Below are 24,057 nucleotides of genomic sequence, written 5' to 3' on the forward strand. Positions count from 1 at the left end.
AGATGTTCTTCACTTCCCTCTTCCAGCTACAAAAGGCCTAACTGAGTCAAGTCTCCTATCCATCGGGCAGAAAACTGGGATTGTTGTTTTTCTATTAAGAACTTTTTAATTTCCTACATTTCTTGGCCAAGTTTTATAGGACTGTGACCTTTCTTGAAATTTAAAAATGGAGAAGAAAAAAAGCAACACTAAGTTCATAAAGTGGTGCAGATACTTTAACATTCTTACCTTTGAAGGTAACATTTAAGTTCATTGTGCCTGAAATTATATGATTTTGTCCAGCTCTCTAAATTACCATCTCAGATAGATTTAGATCCTTCAAATAGTAACCACATTACTGGTAAGTAAATGGTGGGGTTATGGGGTGTAGCAGGTGGGGAAACAGGGAGGGGAACGAAAGGTGAGAGATGGTGGCTAGGTGGCTACCCCTATAGTAAGACTGCCTTATCAGATAAATTCAATCTTTTTTTGTATTGGGTAAAACATAGTAAATTAAGTCCTGCTCTCAAAAAAAAAAAAAAAAAAAAGCCATGGTCTTCCTAAGAGGTTTCAGTTTTAATCTTGTTTAGAAGTAGCAACCACTTGACATTTAATTTATCACTAACATTTAATTTTAGAAGTGAGGTTGAGATTTGCATAGTGCTGAGGCTTACATGCTCTAGAATAATTGTTATTGTGTAAATAATTTGATCCCAAAACATTATGGCATTTTTTGTTTCTTATGTAGGATAGATAATGTTAATATTATTCTGAAATGTAGGCTCATGGGGGAGTGTTTTAAACTACTGTAGTTACACGAGGCCCTTATCACTTCTCTTTTCACTTTTTCTATGGCAATGGTAGGCATTATTAGCAAAAAGTTTTCTGTTGAATTATACCGAACAGGAAGAATTAACATCGAAGGAAGTGGTTAGACACAGGACCCACGCAACATCAACAGCCCGGTCTTCTATTTCAGAATATTCATTTAGTTTGTTTTGGCTTTTGATGCCATCGTGAGATTTGAGTCTGCAGTTACAAAAGTTCATGCTACTGTAGAAGGGGTACATTTTTTGGCAGCTTAAAAAGTTGTTTAACTGTGACCATGGTATGTACAAAATTAAAAAGCTATTCATTGCCCCTTTTGTTCTTTTCATTTTGAGCTTTACAATTAAAAGACTGTTTTTAGAAAAGGGGAATTCCTGAAATGTAATTTTTTATGTATAAATAAAGTTTCATCTATATCTAATAAGCTGGTTTTTATTTTTGTTTTGTTTTAATATTAGCTTTTCTGAAGCAAGCAATATTGGTAAAGAGAATATTTCGTAAAGGTTTACTCTAGCCCACCACATCATTATGGACTATTGTGGGGAAAAAAAAGTCTTTCACTCCAGTTTTCATTATCCCGATATAAGGACAAGTAATATCTATTTATTTACAAACACAAGATGGACAAACTGGAAATGCTCTTGAGGGTACTGTGGCTTAAGAGGGCTGGCACCGAGATTCCATTGTTCTCACATCACAGGACATGTAACAGTGGGAGAGTTTTTCTAGATTGTTTGATTATGAGCTTTTTTGTTTTTTTATTTGGTGGGTCTCTCTACTTCCCAAATTGAAAGTGACCAAAAGAGATATTTTGCAATATAAAAGCTAAGCATTGAGTGATAGGAACACGTAGGGTCAAAGAAAGAGCACCCTGGATTTCTCAGATCACTTCTATGTACTATGTATTTATTAAGGAACTCGTATGTTAGTTCCTTTATTCAGTAAACATTTATTAAATGCCCCAGTGTGTGCTAGGTGTTAAGAACACAGTGGTGAACGGACAGACTAGTCCTCTTCGAGAGATTCTGTGCTGGCCACTATGGGGTAGTCAGAGGTAAGTAAAGCAGATTCCTTGTCCCATGATTTTATATTCTAGTGGGAGAGCAGAAAACAATTTGAGTAAAAAAGATCAAGTAATTGCAAATTGTGATAGGTGTTAGAAAGAAAACAGGGTAGTGAGAGACTAGAACAAGTAGTTGAAGACGAGTCTAAACACTTGGTAAGCAGCGTGATAAGAAAAGTCTCAAAGACGTATCATTTAAGCTGAAACCTAAAAAATGAAAAAGAAGCTAGCATGAAAAATTAACTGACCACATATGCAAAGGCCCTGAAGCATTACTTCTGTGGTGTTTGAAGAACCGTACCAGTGTGGCTGGAATACAGCAAGGAATATCGTGGCTCAGAGTTGAGTGTTGCTGCTGATACTGTGAAGCCCAAATAAGGGCATGTAACCCAGTCCTAGAAGGTGAAAGGAAGCCTCCCAGTGGAGAATACTTCCTAACCAAGTTATAAACATCACAAAGAAGTTGGCCAGATGGTTCTGTTACCAAGGGTCTGCCCTACTGGCCTTCTAGAATTTCCCAAATGTGTGAGAATTTACAGCTTAGGACCTAAAGTGTAAATTCGGGCTTAGGCCCTTCCTCCGAAAAACCTGTATATAACTCCACTAATAACTGTCATCAGTTATCAAAATATTAATACATTGAACTGAAAATAAGTTTGTACTTTATCACTAAAACCATAATTATTGAAGAACAGCTGTTTTTTCAGAAGTTCTTTTATATTATTCCTTTCCTCCTGGGCCCAATCAATTATTGAGGGTTATTTACATTCCTGTTTTGTTTAATTTTTTTTTTTTTAATCCCAGGATGGAGTGTAGTGGCTCAATCATAGCTCACTGCAACCTCAAACTCCTGAGATCAAGCAATCCTCCTGCCTCAGCCTCCCAAGTAACTGGGACTACAGGCCCATACTACCACATCTGGCTAATTTTTTTTTCTTTTTTTTAATTTTCTGTAGAGATAGGGTCTTGCTATGTTGCCCAGGCTGGTCTTTAACTCCTGGCCTCAAGCAATCCTCCCACCTCAGCCTCCCAAAGTGCTGGGATTGCACGCATGAGCGATTTTTACATTCTTTTTAAGAGCTAAATAGCACCTGATGAATTTAACAGTTATCACTTGAGTAACTGTTGACTAACTGTTATTAGTTGAGCAATCTTTAGAATTCCAAGACGTAGCAGAATTTTTTAACTTAGGGACTGGAAAATACAACAGATCGCTCTGTTTCTTAATTTGTAATCCTTGAACCACCTTTATCAGAATCACCTGGGAGCTTGTTTAAATGTAGATCCCCAGGACCCTATTGAGTGGGAATCTTTGGGGTCAGAGAATCTCCATTTTAACAGTTATCCCAGGTCATTCTTTGTAAACTCAAGTTTGAGAACCACTGCACTTAAATATGTTACTATAAACAAACCCTTCTCCCTTGTTATATGTTCTGCTTTTCTGTTACATATTCCTAAATATGTAATCATTTTATGTTGCATAGCTACAGTCACCACTACTAACAGTACATGCCTTAGGAAGATTGGATTGTCACTTCTGTTGAGTGAATTAATGCCTAAAAGCTTTCATTCTTCAAACATCTACCAACCAGCCTCTACAGTGCTCCAGAGTATACTGCCAATGGTAATTCAGTTTCATTGGACTTTGCCTTCTCTTCAGCACCTTTTAAATTAGAAAAGTCCTAAGAGGAATAGTTAGGTTACAAGGTCCTGGTCCCTGGCTGACTTGGGACCATATGAAATGACTGAACGCTTGATCAATACAGAACATTGAAAAGGCAAGGGAGCACCAGGGTGCTGAAGCTAAGCTGCAAAGGGCAGTCTCGACCTTACGACTGTTTACCTTGGGGGAACTAACCAGTTACTGATACTAAAGTACACGGAGGTCTTAGCCGTGCTTTGGAAGCTAAGTATTAACTTCAGAAGCAAGCAAGTTTACTTTTCGACACCAGTTTCTGCATTTGCTGACAAAGGAAAGATAACAGTAAGTAAAAGAATGTTTATGGTCTTAATTCGTTTTTTCCCCAGCAGCCTTGTATATTGGTTAATAAAATTGTCATATTTGAAAACTGAGGTTCTTAGAGTTTAAAATGTTTGCAAACTGCAATTTATCAATAAAGATTAAAACCCACAACTTATCAATTTGTAAGATGTTAGTCAATCCATCATACTGTGTTGCCTCTAAGAAAATGACATGAAAAGATTAATTCAGAGTGTTTCTTACAGCAAATCATAAAGAGCTTTTTAAAAATCACACATATCTTTTCCAGTGAGCATATGTCAGCACCCAGTAGGGCTGCATCTTTAGTCAGCATTTTCCAGAACTGAAAACACCTAGGCTTAGGGGCACAGGAGATGATAGTTGAACAAAAATGGTGTGGACCAGTTTTGTCAACAAAAACCTAAATCAATATTTTTCAAACTTTGATGTTCATCAGAATCCCCTGAGAGCTTATTAAAAATAAAGATGCCCTTTCCTTCTTACCAGAGATTTTGATTCTATCAGGTTTGGGGTTGGGCCCAAGCATCTATTTTTGGCGAGCTCCCCAGGTAATTCTAATGCATTCCAACGTTTGAAAACCAAACTTGGTCTGGTCCAAACACGACATTAAGATTTCTAGAACCAAAAGTGTCAGATTGTTGTCAGGTTGTGGCCACTGATCCTCTTGATTCAAAATATAGAAGACAAAACTAATTTTCCCAGGCTCCCTTGCAGCTAGAGCACAGGTATGTGGCAATCACATGCACCCATATGGGAATGGTATAGTTACGGGAGAAAAAGGAAGAAGTAGGCATTCCCAGAGTCATCTTCTGGTGGGCTTGGTGGTTGAAGTGGCCAGAACTTCAACAGCAGCAGAGTTGGTACTGCTGGCACCCAATCCGAAGTGTCACTGGTGCCAACTGCTGTGCCTGTGAGACCTCAGGTGTGGTGTGGAAGGGTGAAGATACTAGGGCTTCATTACAGCAGCATTGCAGTGTGGATGGACAAATTCCTGCTTATATAACTTCTAGGCCTGCTTAAACTAACCAGCATTTATTACTTTGTTTGCAACTCAGATCCCTGGCTAACATAAGGGCGTCATACCATGCTAGTTAAGAGCATAAACTTTGGTGACAGCAGCCTGGAATCAAACCCTGCTCGTGCCACTAGTGTAAATTTGAGAATGTTTCTTAACCTATCTCAACTGTAGTTTATCTTTTAAATGGGGACAATAATACTTCACAAGATGTTGTAAGGATTACACGAGATGACATTTAAACAGCACAAAATCCAACAATAAATGATTGTTATTATTGTAGTTCCCTGGATAATAGACACATTCAGACAACTTTGGTAGAGAGACTTGCTCATTTCTTATGACCTCAGAAATTTCCTATATCAGGACTCTTGGCAGCAAGTGATAGAAACCCAACTCAAACTGGCTTAATCAAAAAAAAAAAAAAGATAATTTATTCAATCATGTAAAAAAAAAAAAAAAAGTCCAGATGGTAGCCCTGGCTTTAGGTACAACTGGATCTAGATGCCTACAATATGTCACCAGGATTCTGTCTGTATCCCTCAGCCTGCCTTCCTTTATGTAGACTTCATCCTTGGTGGGCTTCCTAGATGGTGACAAATGCAGATAGCAGCACCTCTGAAGTGACATCCTTCCAGCTTAGCAACCCAATGAAAAGAAAGCTGCTCTTTCCCGATAATTCCAGCCAAAGTCCAAGAACCAATGCTCACTGGCTCTAGGGATCAGCTTTGGTCACTTGTTCGTGCCTAAATCAGTCATGTGGTCAGGAGACAGCAGTAGCCCAGGCTGACTGATATCCTCACCATGGAGCCAAAGGATGGACTAAACTCAAAGCTCTATCTAAACTACACAGACTTAGAACTTGGCAGTGTAGTTCCCTAAAACAAAGTGGAATGCTATCATTGGAAACAAGGGTAACACATACTACAAAGGCAAAAACATCTGATGCTTGCTGTGGCCCCCCTCTCATGTTTGATTCCCACCAATATGTTCATGTCAGGTGTACCAGTGTTAGCATCTGGCTATGGTGAACCCCCCCTTTTTATTAGGTGTCTGCTAGTTCAGTCTGATGGCTATAAATCTTTGTGTGCAGGGGAAGTAGGGGCAGGGACACACACACTGACATGCTTTAGAGATGACTTAACCGAGGTAGGTTCTGTGCAATTATTTCTAAAACACCTGCTCATTCTCTCCTTGTTTGCTTCCATCAAATCCTCTGACACCAAGAAGCACATTTAGCACAAACAAGGTAGATGAGAAATGAGGCTGTCACAGCTTATAGACCACATTCTGCTGCAATTTATAAACCACAGTACAATTCAAAATGATTTATTTAACCTTTCCATCTACAAATAAGATTTAAAAAAAAGAAGAAAGGAAATGAAAAAATATGAAGGATTGCCAGCTCCAACCTAATCAATAGCAAGGAAGCCTGTCTGACTTTACCAATTAATTGTGTCTCTTGGGTAGGTGTCCAGTGACTGAGGCGGCCCTGGAGAGAGGTTAGCCAAAGTTAGAACCAGACTCACCCTCACTTTTTCAAGCCCAAGATGGAGCCTACTGTTAGCAACTTCCAGCTACCCCTCATATGGGTAAACTCAAGTTTACATAGTAAACAAATGTGTCAAAGGCACTAGTGAGCCACAGGATTCCCCAGGTGCTCTGCAGACCCCTAGTCTCTGTGTGCTATAATGGTTCCCTACAGCTGTGGTCCCCAACCGCTGGGGCTACAGACGAGTACAGTTCTGTGGCCTGTTGGGAACCTGGCCACACAGCAGGAGGTGAGCGGCGGGCAAACAAGCAAAGCTTCATATGTATTTACACACGCTCCCCATCCCTAGCATCACCACATAATCTCCACCTCCTGTCAGATCAACAGGGGCATCAGATTCTCACAGGAGCACAAACCAAACCCTACTGTAAAGTGCGCATGCGCGGGATCTAGGCTGCGCGCTCCTTAAGAGAATCTAATGCCTGATGATCTGAGGTGGAGCTGAGGCAGTGATGCTAGTGCTGGGGAGCAGCTGCAAATACAGATTATCGTTAGCAGAGAGGTTTGACTGCACAGTAAATGTAATGCGCTTGAATCATCCCGAAACCTTCCCCCCTCCCCCAAGTCCATAGAAAAATTGTCTTCTGTGAAACCGGTCCCTGGTGCCAAAAAGATTGGGGACCACTGCCCTAAAGGAAACAGGAGGTATTGTTAGCAAAAGAAGAGAACACATTCTGGGCAGGCAATAATGTTAATAACTACAATCAGGAAAAGGTCTGACATAGAGTAGTTAGAAAGGGATTTTTTTTAAGTGTTGCCAAGTAGAGGTAGTTCTTTAATAAATAGTTGTTTACAATTAGCAATTAAATATGATGCCACAGTGCTGCTGGCCTCCTATTCATAGCAATTAGATAATTTGTAAATGGATCATTCTAAAGAGAATAAAAGGTGGGTTTTTTTCTTACATAGGTAACTATTACTAAATGAGCTTTGTTAACACAGCCTAGCAAGCATTTGAGCTTCAGTGTGGGCAATAATGACATTAATTTAGGCATTAATAATATAAATCATACTTACTAGAGTATGGGCTTTGAGTTCTCAGTTTTAATGAGAAAAAGGGATCAGGAGTCATTTATCCCAACTCGGTAGGTAGCTATAGCCAAAAAAGCTCCTGGTGGAATATTGGATAACAGAAGAGAGAAAAGAAATACAAGGCAAAAAATTGTGCTGTGCCTGGAGAAGCCTATGGTGTGTCTACCTAGAAGACTGTTTCCTGTTCTGGTTTCTGTAACTCAAGAAAAAACATAATAAGAGAAGAGGAAGGTCTAGAGAACAACTACATTGATTAGTTCCTGTCCACAAATATTTATCGAGCTTGCACAACGTGCGAGACACTGGTCTGGAGATACAAAAATAAATAAGACATAGTCCTCAACTTCACAGTCTAGTGGAGGAGACAGAGACACAGAAATAGCTATAATTATGCAGTGGGGTGAGTACAAGACAGAAATATGCACATTACACTGATCGAGGTCGTGGAAGGGAGGCACCAGGAATGTGTAGGGGTGAGCTGAGAACAGAAACAAACAGAGAGCAAGCGATCCAAGGGGGCTTGGGGACGGGGGTGTCGCTGCTATTTGTGTACGTTTAAGAGTGAGGAGACCAGTTTGAAAGGAAGGAGCAATGAAAGGAGAGACCTGGAGTAGCTGAAAGAAAACAGATCTAGCTGGAAGGCTGGACTTACAGGATGATGTGCAGGGATTGTCCTTGAATAAACAGGGAGAGGAGCCCAACATCCTTCAAACCCAGAGAAAAGCAGATAAAGAAGGGTATGGGTATAGATAAGTCTGTAGGAAGAGGGTCAGAAAGTTAAGGGAGAGCGTCCCTGGCATACTCAATTTGTTGAAGAATCTGATGAAACCTGTGAATGTTTTCCTTTCAGTAAGGCACATCACTCAAGTTTTTACATATAATTTCAGTTTCCGAACCTGCTGAATCCTAACCACAGACACCAGGTAGAGAACCTGCATTCTACCCAGCTCAGGTCATTTGCTGAGAGAAAGGGATCAGGGGCTTAAAGGTTTGGAATAAGCACTGAAGGCTGAGAAAGGGGGGCCTAAACCAAGACAAGCAGAATGCAAGGCTAAGGGTGCCTGTTTGGGTTTGGAACCGCAGTGTAAGATGTCCAGTGGCGCAGCTGTGTCGAGGCCAATTGTAGTATTGATCCAGGTTGGGGTGGCGAGAGAAGTTGAATGCCCATCAGGGAACATTTGAGTGATTAAGACGATTTTTCCAGACAGGGTAGGGAGAAAGAGAGGCCAGGAGGGGACTGACAAACTGGGAGAGAGGACGGTATAGTACTCACATTATGCAAAAAGCTGCTTGAAAAATGCAGAGCACACACTCCCTTGCTGAGAAAGGCACACCAGCTCACTCACCTTTTGGATCTGTCACAATTGCCATAAGCCATCTTCCCTTCACGGTCCCATCCGGGTCCCCTCTTGGAACATTTGCTCCTCTCCCTCCACATACAAACATGCTCAAGCCTCTCCCCTATTCAAAAACAAAACAACAGTAACAATGAACCTTCCTCCAAGGACAAGGTCGGGGATGGAATTAAAGCTCATCTGTCACAGAAAGTTCTGCAACAGCCACAAATACAAATGTGGCATTTCAAATCAGTGGGAGGGAAAGCAGATTGCTCACTAAATGGTGTTTAGACTACCAGGTAGATGTGGGGGAAAATTGGTTGGAACTTGGTCTCACACTGTAGATCAAAATAAATTCCAGAGAGATTAAATATTTTTAAATGTAAAAAGTGAAAAACATGAAAGTTTTGGAAGAGAACATGAGAGAATTAATATTTTTATTTATTTTTATGTATTTTTATAATTGTTAATATAAAGTGAATTTTTTTTGTAATCTTAGGATGGGCAAGGACTTTCTAAGGACAATATAACATCCAGAAACCCTAAAATAAAACATTGATAAATTGGTCTCTACTAAAGAAAAATTCTGGGATCAAGCACAGTGCCTCACACCTGTAATCCCAGCACTTTGGGAGGCTGAGGTGGGAGGATCACCTGAAGCCAGGAGCTGGAGGTTAGAGTGAACTGTGATCGTGCAACTGCACTCCAGCCTGGGCAACAGAGCGAGACTCATAAAAAAAAAAAAAAAAAAATTCTGCATAGGAAGCATAGTCAAAAGACAAATGAATATTTGCAACTCACATCACAGATAAAAACCTAATTTCCTTAGCATTTGAATAGCTGCAGATAAATGGGATATGAACGTACGATTCACAGAAGCAACAGCGTTCTCAAATAGTATGAAAAGAAACTCAATCTTACTCGTAAAAAAGAAATACAATTTAAAACCACAATGAGAAATCATTATTCATCTAATAGATTAGCAGAAGCAAAAAAATCGTTGTAACGCCCTGTGTTGGAAAGTGTGGTGGGACATTGTTTCTCTCATACGTTGCTGGTAGGAGTGTGAATTGGTGTGGCCTCTTCGTTTCCATCGATGGTTAAATAGCTTGCTACCTCCAGTAGTCTATGGAATACTAACACCGCTGTTTAAAAGAAAGAGTCTGTCCTCTATATCCAACTTCAAGATATAGTAAGAACACAGATGTGCAGGCAATGTGTTACCAAGATAAATAAATAAAAGGAAAGAGGGCCTTACCTGCCCTCTCCACTTGGATGTTCCACAGGTATTCCAAACATAGCATGACCAAAAAGAATTCAATATTTGCTTTAAATCAAAATATGCCCATAGAAGCAAATAATATCTCTGGAAGAAAGCACGAGAAACCGGTAAGTGTAGCTGCCATGTTCCAGCATCTCCTCCTAATATTCCCTCTGCCTATGAACGGGAACCACAGACAACAGAAGTCACCCAATGCAGAGCACAGGACTCATTCTTGAACCTGGTTATGAATGTCATGTTTTTATGTAATGCCATAAAAAATGACCTTTGTAACATGCAAATTTGATTACATAGGAGATTGACGTAATACCCTACTTAAAATCTTTCAAAGACTCCATATCCCTCAGATTAAAGCTCCATCTCTTCCAACTAGCTCACAAAGCCCTCCCTGCTGGGGTGGGGTGTCTCTGCCTCCCTGCCCCCACCCCCAGCCTCTACTACTCTCCTGACACGCCTCCCCTCCTTCTGCCCAGGGAGCAGCCTGTTCCTTCAAGGAGGTGCCTTCCATCTCTGCTCCGGAAGCCAGTAAATGTCAGCGGAGGATGTCGTGTTGCATTTAGTTAAATACTGATAGCTTCTTCTCAGGTGTTTCCAGCAGCACCGAGTCCTTGCACCTGCTCCTGACTGCAGAGCTGTTTGAAGGTAGCAAGGATATGAACCCAAGCAAAGACAGATATTACCACATTTTATCCTCTGGTTTATTTTGATGACAAAATCCCTTATTGATGAAATGTTGTCATTATTTCATCTTTCAGCCTTGACAAACAGAATCCTTGAACATCCAGCTTAAAAATGTCCTCAGCTCGATAGCTTACACAGCTTTCTCAGCCAGTGGGTCACCCACTTTGTCATTTTCCCATTAGCTCTTGGGTCTCTTATGAGCTGTTTACTTATTTTGCAACGAATTATGAACTCTGTGAAGGTGATACGTTATCTTTTTAATTATTAAGTATTATTTCTAGGGCCTAGCTGAAATGTAATAGATACTCAGTAAAGTTTGTGGGAGGGAGAGATGAATACATTACTAAATGGAGAAAGATGATTTTGCTTCTTAAATACTGGCAGTACAAACTTCAGTTTTCTAAAAGACAATGCAGAGCTGGAAATGTTAGAGATGCCACAAGGAGGCACTAGAATTCCACCTGGTTCCCTCTGCCAAGAAAAGCCAGATCCAACTAAGAGTCTTCACCTGGGCTGGTACTTTGTAACACATGCCTGGGTGAGCCGAGTAAACCAAGAAGGATGATTGAAATGAGGACTGTGGGAGACATTAGTGCAAGGAGGCCACAGCACTGCTATGATAAAGAGAGGGATGATCACTTCAAAGGGATTCCAATATAGAAGAACCCCCCGTCCCCCTCAGGACAATATCCCACCCCTGCCCCCAGCAGCCATGCATGCAAACAACAGCATATTGCTTCCTCGCTCCTATTTTCCTCTCCTCTAATTAAGCAAAATACTCAGGCTCATAATATTGGGTTATCATTCCAGCACCAGAATATTTCCCAACTGAGCCCTCTCCTCCACATTCCGTGATAGATCACACCTGTCACAAATATTACTATCGTTTCCCCCTTGGTAATCCCCAAGTGGTCCCTGAAACTTTCATCCCGGACCTCTGAACCCTGGATTTCTGTGTAGGCAGGCAAGAAAGAAAAACATCCTTTTAAATTTCAAATATATATCTAACTCCTGTGAGGGACTGGGAACTGTAACCATGGAAACCAGAGCATGAGTGTAACCATGGAGACCCATTTAAACCAGCTGGGCCATCTCCGTCTAGAAGCTTGTGGGGCTCTGTGGCTGTTAGAAGGACAGTTAGCCTAGTTAATATGGTCAGGGGATGTCAATTGTTTTACAGACATTTAAGTGATTTCAGGTTACTGCCAATACTCTAAAAGGTTAGAGAGAAAGCTTTTTCAGAGGACTCCCTCTGTTAGACTAATTTCTAAAGGATCCCCCAAATCCTTCTCCCCTGCCCTCTTAAACACGCCTCTGTAGTCATCACTTCACCAGTCATTCATTCAGCAACCACGTGCTAATCTCCCTGGTGTGCTGAGCTCTCTGCTGCATCCCACTATATATATATAAAATCTCAGATGTGTGTGTGCGCGCACGCATGTGTTTGTATATATCCCAGGTAATATACATTATCTGTCCCACCAGCTTTAATGCTCAGGCAAGTCCTTGAATAAAGGATCCATTTACCAAAAGTCTCCTTTACCAAAATCTGTCAGAATTTGGCTTTGTGCTCCCAGTAAGTGAGATGTGAACTAGCCCTTTTTATTCTGAGGGAAATTTTCACTATTCTGATGTGGTACAAGTGTTTCGTGAAGTCGGATCATTCTCTTTATGCCATTTATTTTCTTTTTTCCCCGTGTGCATTTCATCTCCCCTGCAGCCACAGTTTAAAAGGCCTTGATGACTGTTTGGTTTGGGAGCTGCTCCGTGGTGTGTTTTGTACACCAGTGTGGTTAAAAGGCAGAACATAGAGTCAGATCACTGGCACCTGGCACTTACCTGTGTGTCGCCCTAGGCAAGCTATTGGAGCTCTCTAAACCTCAGTTCCTCATCCATAAGAGGGAAATAAAATGTATTTCTTTAGGCTATTCAGTGGCAACTTTTCACAACCGTGAAGATTTAGACTGCTACAAAGTTCCATCTTCTGGTCTTATCTGTATCCCCCAGCATCACTCAGCAACCTTTCCTGTCCTTAGCCCTTTCTCCTGTTTTACTCAGTAGCTGGTCCAAATGTTTACGGCTTCCAACCATGCCTCCCAAACCCCCTAGCTCAGTGGAAAATGATGATGGAGATGATGATGGCAACCACAGTTGTTATGCAGTGCTTCTTAGACACCAGGCACTGTTCTAAGCATGTCCCATATTTTAACTCATTCAATTCTTACAACAATCCACCAAGGATCATTATTATCTCCATTATACAGATGAGGAAACTGAGGCACATGGTGTTTAGGTAAATTCCCCAAGGTTGGAAGCTACAGAATGGTAGAAAGAGAACTTGAACCCCAGCACAGTGACTCCGAAGCCTGTGCTCTCAGCCACTGTGCAACAGTCCGACTCTCTCAAAGGACAATGTTCCATAGCTCCTGTGAATGTAGAGTCCAGTGGGCATGAACTCCCTCAGGTGTCTTCTGTTCCACCCCTACGTCTGCTCCACTAACCAACATCTTCATCAGCCCCTGTCCCAACAGCCTTCCTCCATGTTTCAGAGGAATGGACCCACCTTCCTCAATGCCCCCATCCCAACTTCAAGTCCCTTCCTGTCACCATGGAAGTAGGTCAAGTCTGTCCTACTTTGTTAAAAAAAAAAAAAACACCACCACCTTGACTCTCTCTGCTTGCCATCTCCTCTCCTTCCCCCAGTCAAGCTCCTGGACAGAGTTCCCCACGCTCGGCGTCACCCCCCATCTCCCATGGCTCTCCAACCCTGCAGGCTGGCTTCCCCACCCCACTGCAGTTGCTCTCCCGGTAGCCCCCAAAGTTGCGAAAATCAATGGCCTTTCCAAAGTCCTGGTCCTGCTCCTCTCGGCAGCATCTAACACTCTTGATCACTTTCTCCCCTTTAAAACTGTCCCTTCCGTGACCTTCTCCTGTTCTTCCACTCTCCAGCTTTTCCTCTCTGTCTCCTTGACTGGCTCCTCCCTCGTCGCCTGTTCCTTACACGAGGGTGTCCCTGTGGGTCTGTAACCTACTCCTCCTCGCTCTGGGGACTGTCAGTGTCATGTCTGCATCTTTAAACAAGCCTCCCCTCTGAGCACCACAGCAATGGCTAAAAATGGCGATTAACCATCTCAACCCCGGTGACCTGTAGGTTCCTCCTCCTCAGCTCCTCTCTGGCACCCACTCAGGACCCGAAGCCACAACATTTAAGTCACCCTCCAGGCTTTCATCCCTCTGCCCCGCATCCCCACGACCCCTTATGTGGACATGTAAGCATCTCTTCTTTCTGTCCCTCGTCCCGTCCCCTCCACCACTGCCTTAGTCATCCTTTCTCTCCTAAAATATGAAAATCACCTCCTTACCCATCTCCCTCCTCCTTAAGCCTCAACTGTAATGCTGTAATGATACCAGTGAGGTCTTTCTAATATGCATACCAATCCATTGCACACAATGCCCAAAGACCCTCAATGCCAACATCATGCAAACCAATTCCTTTGCATAACGAGAAAGGCCCCTTATGATCCGATTCCTGCCTCTGTCTCCAGCAGCACCAGTTGCCTCTCCCCCTCCCTGACCTCTGCCTCCCTAGCACTGTGGCTACAATACTGAGCCGATGGAATGGCCCCAGGCATTTCCCTCACCTCCCCACTTGGCATGTTCCATTCCTTCCTTCTGGAACTGCTTTTCCGGTGACTCCCCATCCATATTCTCCACTTCCTCTTTGCCACCATCCATCCCCTCACCGGCCTGGCTTTTCTTGTGTTTTCCACATGCTCTTGTCCAGCAATTTTCTTTCTGTACTATATGATCATTGGGCTGATCAATTTCCCTTCCTAGACTTACTAGCTCCTTAAAAACAAGTACTATTTATTTGTTGTTCTCGTACTTCTTGTCCCTCCAGTGCCCAGTAAAATGTCTCAACAACAGCAGACATTCACTAAATATTAGCTATTCGTATTGTTGTCAAGGGGATAGCAGAGAAATTGCCTCGGTAGCTGATACTTTCATCACCCTCCCCACCATCAACATCAGAAAGCACTTACCAAATGCTGTTGGTAACTGAACAAAGAGAACTGACCATGTGGTAACTCAGAGCCAGGGCGTGTGTTAGTACACATCCCACGTGTGTGACTTAAACCCATTGGCATACAGCCCTCACCAACACACGCACCAGGTGAGGAGTTGTGCAAGATGCCTTCTACGTTCTCTTCAAACTCTGACATTCTGTGAACAGAGGCATCAAACCAAGGCAACCAATCAAACCAATCACCACGTGCACACCTATGATGTGCAAGCTATGGCACTATATGTTGTAATGAATGGATAGGAATGAACACTTACCAACATTTAGATCATAGATAAATACAAGTAAAGACCATTTAGATGTGAGACTGGGGTAGGGAGACAGGGGAGACAGGGGAGAGTACTCGTTCAATTAGTTCACTGACATTTGTTAGGGTCCAGCTCTTTGCCAAGGTCTAAGTCGGGACTAGAGTACGACAATGAAACCCATGCGGGCTCTGCCTTCTGTGTGCTCCTGGCCCAGCAAGGCAGACAGACGCACAACCTTCAAGCACAAAGGTCAGGGGAAGAGTGCTGCGATCAACTCTGCTTAGAGAGGGCGCAGAGTGGAGCACAGGTCTCAAGAAATTTCCTAGTCGTGACGTTCTGTCTAGCTCTTGAAGGGCTAATGGGTTTTTTCAAGTGGAGAAGGGAGAGTTCCAGACCGAGGGAACGGAATGAACAGGAGTACACAGGTACCTTGGAAACCACTGATTTCCCCAGGACACAAGCAGCAGCAGCTGAGCCACCGCTCAGAGCTCCCCATGACAACGTGGGATTCCTAAGCCTGACGGGTGACGTGCGTGTGGCCTGGAGAGCAGTGAGCAGCTCCGTGTGGCTGGGCACAAGGCTGTGGGCTGGGAAGTGGGGAAAGGTAGCAGGGTCACAAAAGTTAACCCACATCATGTGCAGGAGGAAACTAGTTATTTAATTCAGTCTATCACTGGTCTACTTTCCTTCTCTGCCGCTACCCACACCTTTACCAGGAACAGAAGTGTCTAAATATCCAACACAACAATTTGACCATCCACGTAGGTAATCTCCATCCATGTGGTGTCTCTCAGGTAGCCCACCTTGCCCTATGCTTCTCTCCCTAAGGGAGTGTTGAGGATTATGGTTTTTATACCCTCATGATAACCAGGAAAAGTTGGGGACTTCGAGAACCTGGGGTAGCATCTCCTTTCTCTAGGGTGCTGTGGGCCATGCCAGCATTTGAGGCTCCAAGTCCGTGGCTGCCCTCCTCTAACTTAGCTTGACCCGGCCCAGGGGCACTGCCCAGACTATGAGCCTTCACTGGGCCCCTTAGCACTGTGGAGTGTCTGTGACTCCCCTCAGCTCTTCTCTGCACGGGTCTTTGCTGTGGAACTACGGCTCCTCAACCCTGTCAAGAGCCCCAGCTGAACTCTAGATTTTACCTGTAACACACTGGAGTCAAGGGAGACTTTGGACAGCTAACTCTCAGAGACCCCCTCTGCCCAACTAAGAAGAAATGGGTGCACCTAGGAGTAATTTAAAATACTTAAAATGCAGCAGAGCACAAGCATCGTGGAGTCGGAATGGAAACCGGTCCTTATGAACTCCATCAGGTCATCGAAACTGTTGCAACCTCCCAGAATGTCCTCCAAGAAGGCCTCTGTCCTCCCCCAACTCACTGTGTGCCACTTCCTGTCCAGGCACCTTTCTGCCCATTCTGTTCTCCTGCCTCACTCGTCTCTCCACAATTCCTCAAACCTGAGAGCCTTTTATTTAATTTATCACTTACAGTTTTAGGTGCAAGGAACAGAACCGTTGGAGTTAAGGAGTGAAGGAATTCATCGGAAGGGTATTGGATAGCTTGCAGAGTCCGTGGGAGGGCCAGAGTCAGGCTCTGCGGCCAGGAACAGTTGTCCATGACAAGGCCTTAGAAACACTGCTGTTGCTATGGGCACTGGACCCCACAGCTTCCACCGATGACAATACCAGACTCTGGATGCAGCCAAGGTTACTGCTGTCACCCATCACCAGAATGGGCTCTGTGCTGCACCTGCTTCTTCCAAACACCTACTTCTTAGTCAAGGTTGGGGAGGATGAATCTGACTGGCATGTGCCCTCACTTGTGTTCACGGGAGGCTGAGAAAGCAAGGATCTGGTACTTTCTGATTCCATAGAGAGAGCAGGCTCTGCTCAAATAGAGAAAAAGGGCTTCCATGGTGGGCCAGTGGGTGTGACTAGCATGCTCTACACTTCCCTCCTGTTGGATTTTCCTGCTATAGAGTGGTACTTGCCCATCTGTCCTAGACTTTGGGGGTGGGATTGCTAGGTTTAAAAATAAAAATACAATTTGCCCTGTCTTGTATTTTTGAAGTCTGCAATCTTCAGTTGCAGATAAACAGCAAATTTTTTGAGTATTAGTATGTCCTATGCAATATTTGGAACATACTTATACTAAAAAATTATTCATTGTTTATTAACATTCAAATGTTAACAGGGCATCTTGTATCTTATCTGGCAACACTCCTTTGGGCGATCTTCTCTATGCTACACTGCACTACACGGTGTTAGGTCTACATGGTGCCAGGGCCTGGTCTCTGCGTAGTCTGAAGATGCTGAAGTGCAAAATCCACTTCAAGATGATACACAGCTGCCTGGGCCTGGTTCTAAATGCCAAAAATTGGAAATTACCCAATCTTTCTCTTGACTTTCCTTCCACAACAGATTTTCATCTCTTCCAATCAGACAGATGCCTAGAGCCAACAAAGGTAAAGGTTGTATCCTAGGGAAAGCAAAGGAAAGAAGCACATTCAAATTTAAAAAACGACTACCCAGTTGCAATAAGAGAAAGCAGAGTAAGCGGTGCAGAAAGATTTCATGAATTCCTTATACGGGGCTCTCTCAAATTCTAGTACCTTAAGTTTCCTATGACTCACACTTCACAGGGCTGTAATAAGAGGTGAAACTATAAAGTGATGAAACTGATTTTCACGTGTTACCACACATATGGAAATGAGTCTCGATGAGTCAACAATTACTGTTGCCCTCCCACATCTCAGGGTGGATCTATCACCCAATTGCCAATCTGTTCCTTTAACGCTAAACGGTAAATGATATTCAAAGCCACCATGTTTCAACATGCTGTAGACAAAATGATAGGACTCTTTCCTAAGGTTACTTAAAAGCGTAAGTAACACAGAGAACACACACAACTTTGCCAAATTCTTCTAAGGCAACCCGCACAAAGATTTTACTCATTCACCCAGGTCTTATGCGAGAACTTCCCAAATAATCAGACCTTCTCAAACCAATGTCAGCTTTCTCTGGCCTGCCAGACAAGCCACCATGGGATATTTCCAGGCCACAGAAAACAAGTGGTGTCTGTTAGAGCTCGTGCACATGTTGGAATCTTTCACTAGCCAGCCTCAGTTCCTTGGGAAGAGAACTGATTTATGTTTTATTCCCTTAAACCTCTTTTCAATTCCTCAAGCATGCCTTGTAACTCCTGTTTCGAGGGCTTTGTGCACTGCTCCCCCTCCTAGAACTCTCTTCCTTGTTTCAGATCTCTGCTCAAAACCATTTCCTCAAGAAAAAGTCAATTCCCTGACGCTCCCCATCCCACCCCCAGGACTGGATCATGCTCCCTGTTACATGCTTTCAGAGTTCATTCTACCATTCCTTCTTAGGTTTATAAAGATATGCTTGTGTGATTTTTGTGTCATTTTTGGGTTAACGTCTAACTCCCTGTATTCTTTATTAACAAAAGTTTTGGCTGGCTACCTGCCTGCCAGAAACCCCATTTCCCAGCCTTCCTTGCAGGTGGGTGTGGCCGTACGCCTGGAGTCTGGCCAGTGGGACATGCTCACTTCTGAGTGTGGTCCTTAGCAGGCAGGAACACACCCTCCTCTTTTCTCTTTCTCCCTCCAACAGCCTCAAGGCAAATGTAATGGTGAATCCATGAAGGCACGGGAGAGTGGAGGGACAAAAGGAGCCTGGGTGCCCACCACCATTGAGCCACCGGAACTGGCTCTCCACTTGTTATTCAGATTGTCAACCTGAGATAGAATTACACCACTTTCCTGTTTAAGCCACTGTGTGGAGTCTCTTATTAAAGCAGCCTCTATCCAGCGAATGCAGATTGGAACCCAGGGCCACTTGACCGCAGATTCCAAGCTCTGAACCACCACAACATAATATTTTCCACACCATTACCTCTTCTTGAAACTGCCTGTATTAAAACAATGTAAGGCCATAAGACAGGAATCGTGATAAAAGTCTGATTTCTATGGAAGTATAGATACAGCTAGAAGTTAAACAGCCATTGGTCCCTAACTTCCCTACTACCATAACTGCTTAATGCTTAAGTGTCACGTATCCTTGACAGTTGCAAGATTTGTGACTTTCCCAACTGCTTCCATAGATAACAATCCTATTGTAAAACCTAAGACTGGTCTTTGAGATCGTCCAGACTCTGCATCTGGGGGGGAACAACTGACATCAGCCAGACCAGGGGCCGTGCGTGGGAACTGATCCAACAAGTCCCGTGACCCTCTCCCCAGGAACTCCTATTTACCAAGAAGACAATTCGTTCCCCAACCCTATGAGTTCATCCCCAGCGAATCAGCAGGCTCAGTTCCCCAGCCCTTCGTTTGCCAAACCACCTTTAAAAATATTAGCCCCTAAATTCTCGAGGAGATGGATTTGGGAAATTACTCCCATCTCCTTGCGGGTGCCTTGCGATACTAAACTCCTTCTCTGCTGCAACCCCTGCTGTCTCACTATATTGGTCTTTATCTGGGCGGTGGGCAAGGGACCCAGTTGGGTAGTAACATTCTCTGTCATACATCTTATGCATCAAAGATCATACAGTAGACCACTTTGATGGAGATGGGGCTCACTTCCTGGATCTGTAATAGATCCCAGGGTGAATAAAATATAATACCCTCCTAGAGTTTTTATGATACTTTTCCCTTCTCACTCAATTGTCATATGTTTTTTGCTTCTGAAAGTTCCTCCTTAGGTTCTCAGGACCACCTTCAATTTTTATTATTATTAATAAGTAACTTGGTTCCCAACATGCCAGTCAGCATCCTCCATCCCACCCCATCATACTCAGAAGAAAGCTGACCGTGATCAAGAGTCCTCATCTCTCCTGAAGGTCAATATCACTTAAGGCTGTCCCATCTCTCTGCTATCAACATGTACGTTTCAGAGATGATGGAATCAAAGCGAAAGAACAGCCCTTTAATCTGAAAAAGCAAGTAGTTAACTTTTCTGCATAATTTTTTTACTTATAAGGTTTTCTGTTTCATGTATAATTTTACATAAATGCACATCATATTAATATATGCTCTTGCTATTTCTGTGCAATGCTTTTCATTTTTCTTTTCTGCTTCTTTCCCACCTTCCTTTCCTCCTGTCCCTCCCCTCTAACACTAGCCATTATTCCACCAATGCATACAAGCCAGATCGCCAACCAGGTATGAATTCTCCCGTATTTATCTCTGTGTTTACAAAATCATGTATAGAGAATTTGGGGAGGGTCATTTTTTGCTTTATAAAAGTGAGAACATACTATATATACTTTTCTGCATCTTTTTTTTCTCACTCAACAATACCATGTAGACATCTCTCCAAATTGATTGATTTAGATTTAATTCATTCTTTTTTAATGGCTGAATAATAATTCATGATGCTGATATGCCATAAATTATTCAGCCATGGGCTTTGTTTCCTGCTTTTTATCACAATGAATAATGTTGCAGCAGCATCCATGTGCAAATGTCTATATGAACTAGTGGTTTTATCTCTGTGGGATAGATTCCCAGGCATAAGCTACCTGGGTCAAAAGGCATATGAATTTTTAATTTTAATAAATATTATCTGCAATTGCAATTGCTTGCTTCCTTTGAGTCATCATTTTTTCTCCCTAGCTCCCTATAATTCTACTCTTTCCCCACTTCCCTGCTATATCATTTCTTTCTTCTGTTTGCTACAATCAAAAGGCTGAAATATTTAAGTCTAATCTTATAAACTGAAATGTAAGTTATTGTGCTAATATAAGAAAATACAATAAATATCATAAAATAAAGAAATATCCTTTGTTCTAAAAGGCTATAAGAAAGAAGCCTTCTTCTGTAACAGACTGAATAATTAAGAGTGTGACTATCTGCAAAACAAAATACCCATTTTTTCTCCTTCTATGTTTAATCAAGATACATGTTCACAAACTCCAAAGCACTATGGCAACTGAATATTATCAGTAACAAATGGTGCAATCTTCTGCCAATGTTTCCCAGGTGATTCATTATATGAGATACTGTTTTCCTGGGGCATACTCTGCCCACAAATCCCACTCCTAGGATTTTTATTCCTTTTACTAACATCTGTAGAGCAACTGCTATGTGCTAGGCACTGTACTAGATGTTGGGCATATAGTAGTGAATCAGATGAACAAGATCCTACTCTAACAGAACTTATCATCTAGCAGAAGAGAAATATATTAAATAACTAATGACACATGTTTTGGGATTATATTGTTTTAGTTGTGGTAAAATACACATATAAAGTTACCATCTTAACCATTTTTAAGGGTATAGTTCAGCGGCATTAAGTGCATTCACATTGTTGTGCAACTATCACCACCATCCATCTCTGTGGTCCCCAAACCCCGGCTGCAAACTGGTACCGGTCCGTGGCCTATTAGGAACTGAGCCGAATAGCAGGAGATGAGCAGTCGGTGAGTGAGCAAGCAAAACCTCATCCATATTTACATCCACTCCCCATCGCTCACATCACTGCCTCAGCTCCTCCTCCTGTCAGATCAGCTGCTGCATTAGATTCTCACAGGAGCACGAACGCTACTATAAACTGCGCATGGGTGGGATCTAGGTTGCGTGCTTCTTATGAGAATATAATGCCTGATGATCTGAGGTGGAGCTGAGGCGGTGATGCTAGTGTTGGGGAGCGGCTGCAAATACAGATTATCATTAGCAGAGAGGTTTGACTGCACAGAGACCATAATAAAGCAAAGCTTGCAGATTCATATCAAAACCCTATCAGTGCGTGGCAAGTGACAATTAAGCTGCCTCTGGTGGCAGGCTTTAAGTAAGAACCCGACTCTTAGTTTAGTCTGCACGCTGCCCGCCCATTATTTTATTTACCACTTCTGTCCACACCTCTTTCCTGCACTGTGTACTTGTCTCACTCACAGATTTAGTATACCCACAAGCTGACCCCAGCAAAAATGAGTAAAAAGCAAATGTCACTGGAAAGCTTCTTTGAAAAGGGGGAAAGACCCAATGATTGAGACAGCAGAAGACTCTTCAGACTGCCAACAAAAGGAAACTGCATTTAAAAGGAAATACCAAGAGTCCTACTTAAATTATGGGTTCACTGCAACAGGTGATTCACATTCTCCAATCCTGCTTTGTATAATATGTGGCAACGGGCTATCTAACAAAGCCATGAAACCTTCAAAACCGCTGCACCACATGGGGACTGAGCACCCTGCATTGAAAGGTAAGCCTTTGGAGTTTTTCAAAAGAAAAAAATGTGAACACCAAGAACAGAAGCAATTACTGAAGGCCACCACTTCATCAAATGTGTCTTCATTGACAGCATCATTCTTAGTGGCTAACCTCATTGCTGAAGCTAAGAAGCCCTTTACTGTTAGTGAAGAGTTGGCCCTGCCTGCTGCTAAGGACATTTGTCATGAACTTGTAGGAGAGGCTGCAGTTCAAAAGGTGGCACGTGTTCCCTCTTTCAGCTAGCACCATAACTAGGGGAATTGATGAAATAGCAGAGGATATTAAGGATTGTTAAAGAGGATTAATGAATCACTGTGGTATGCAATCCAGGTTGATGAGTCTATTGGTGTTGACAACAAGGCAACAACACTTGTTTTTGTGCCATACATTTTTCAGGAGGATGTGCATGTGGATATGTTATGTGCACTTTTGTTGCCAACCAACATCACACCTGCAGAACTATTCAAGTCTCTCAATGATTACATATCAGGAAAACTGAATTGGTCATTTTGTGTCGGTATGTGCACAGATGAAGCAGCTGCCACGACTGGACGGCTTGCTGGTTTCACGACTCAGGTCAAGGAGGTCGCTTCTGAATGTGAGTCTACGCATTGTGTCATCCATAGAGAAATGCTGGCTAGCCGAAAAATGTGACCTGAACTAAACAACGTTTTGCAGGATGTGATTAAAATTATCAACCACATTGAACTACATGCCCTTAACTCATGTCTGTTCACACAGCTCTGTGAGGAGATGGATGTAGAGCACACACGTCTTCTCTTATACCCAGAAGTTTGATGGCTTTCTAAAGGCAGATCACTGACCACACTTATGAGAGTCACTCCAGAGATTTCTTTTAGAAAAACAGTCAGCACATTTCAGTGACACAGAATGGGTCACAAAACTTACTTGTGTGACATAGTCAACCTGTTCAACAAACTCAATCTGTCACTTCAGGGGAGAATGACAACTGTGTTCAAGTCAACAGATAAAGTGGCTATTCAAAGCCAAACTGGAATTATGGGAGTGATGAGTGAACATTGGGATTTTTGACATGTTTTAAACATTAGTAGAGATTTTGAAAGAGACTGAGCCAGGGCCTTCTTTCTCCCAGCTAGTGCACGATCACCTATCTCAGCTTTCAAAATACTTTTGAGCATTACTTCCCAACCACAAAAGACCCCCAAATTGGGAAGGAATGGACCTGCGACCCATTTGTGAATAAGCCAGGTGAATCGACTTTTTCCATGCTAGAAGGGGATCAACTGCTTGAGATCGCAAATGACAATGGTCTTAAAAGTATGTTTGAGACAACTTCAAATCTCCATATGTTCTGGATTAAAGTCAAGGTGGAATATCCTGAGATTGCCAGAAAAGCACTGAAAAGCCTGCTAGCATTTCCAACATCCTATCTTTGAGAAGCAGGGTTTTCTGCAGTGACAGCAACCAAAATGAGATTACGGAGTAGACTGGACATAAGCAACACACTTTGGGTGTCACTGTCTCCCATCACCTCCAGGTGGGACTGTCTAGTTGCAGGAAAACAAGCTCATGGCTCCCACTGATTCTGCACTATGGTGACTTGTAGAATTATTTCATTATATATTGCAATGTAATAATAATATAAATAAAGTGTACAATAAATGTAATGCACTTGAATCATCCCAAAACCATTTCCCTCCAACCCCTGGTCCGTGAAACCAGTCCCTGGTGCCAAAAAGGTTG

Source organism: Eulemur rufifrons, chromosome 4, assembly GCF_041146395.1.
Source record: "Eulemur rufifrons isolate Redbay chromosome 4, OSU_ERuf_1, whole genome shotgun sequence".
Lineage (NCBI taxonomy): Eukaryota > Metazoa > Chordata > Mammalia > Primates > Lemuridae > Eulemur > Eulemur rufifrons.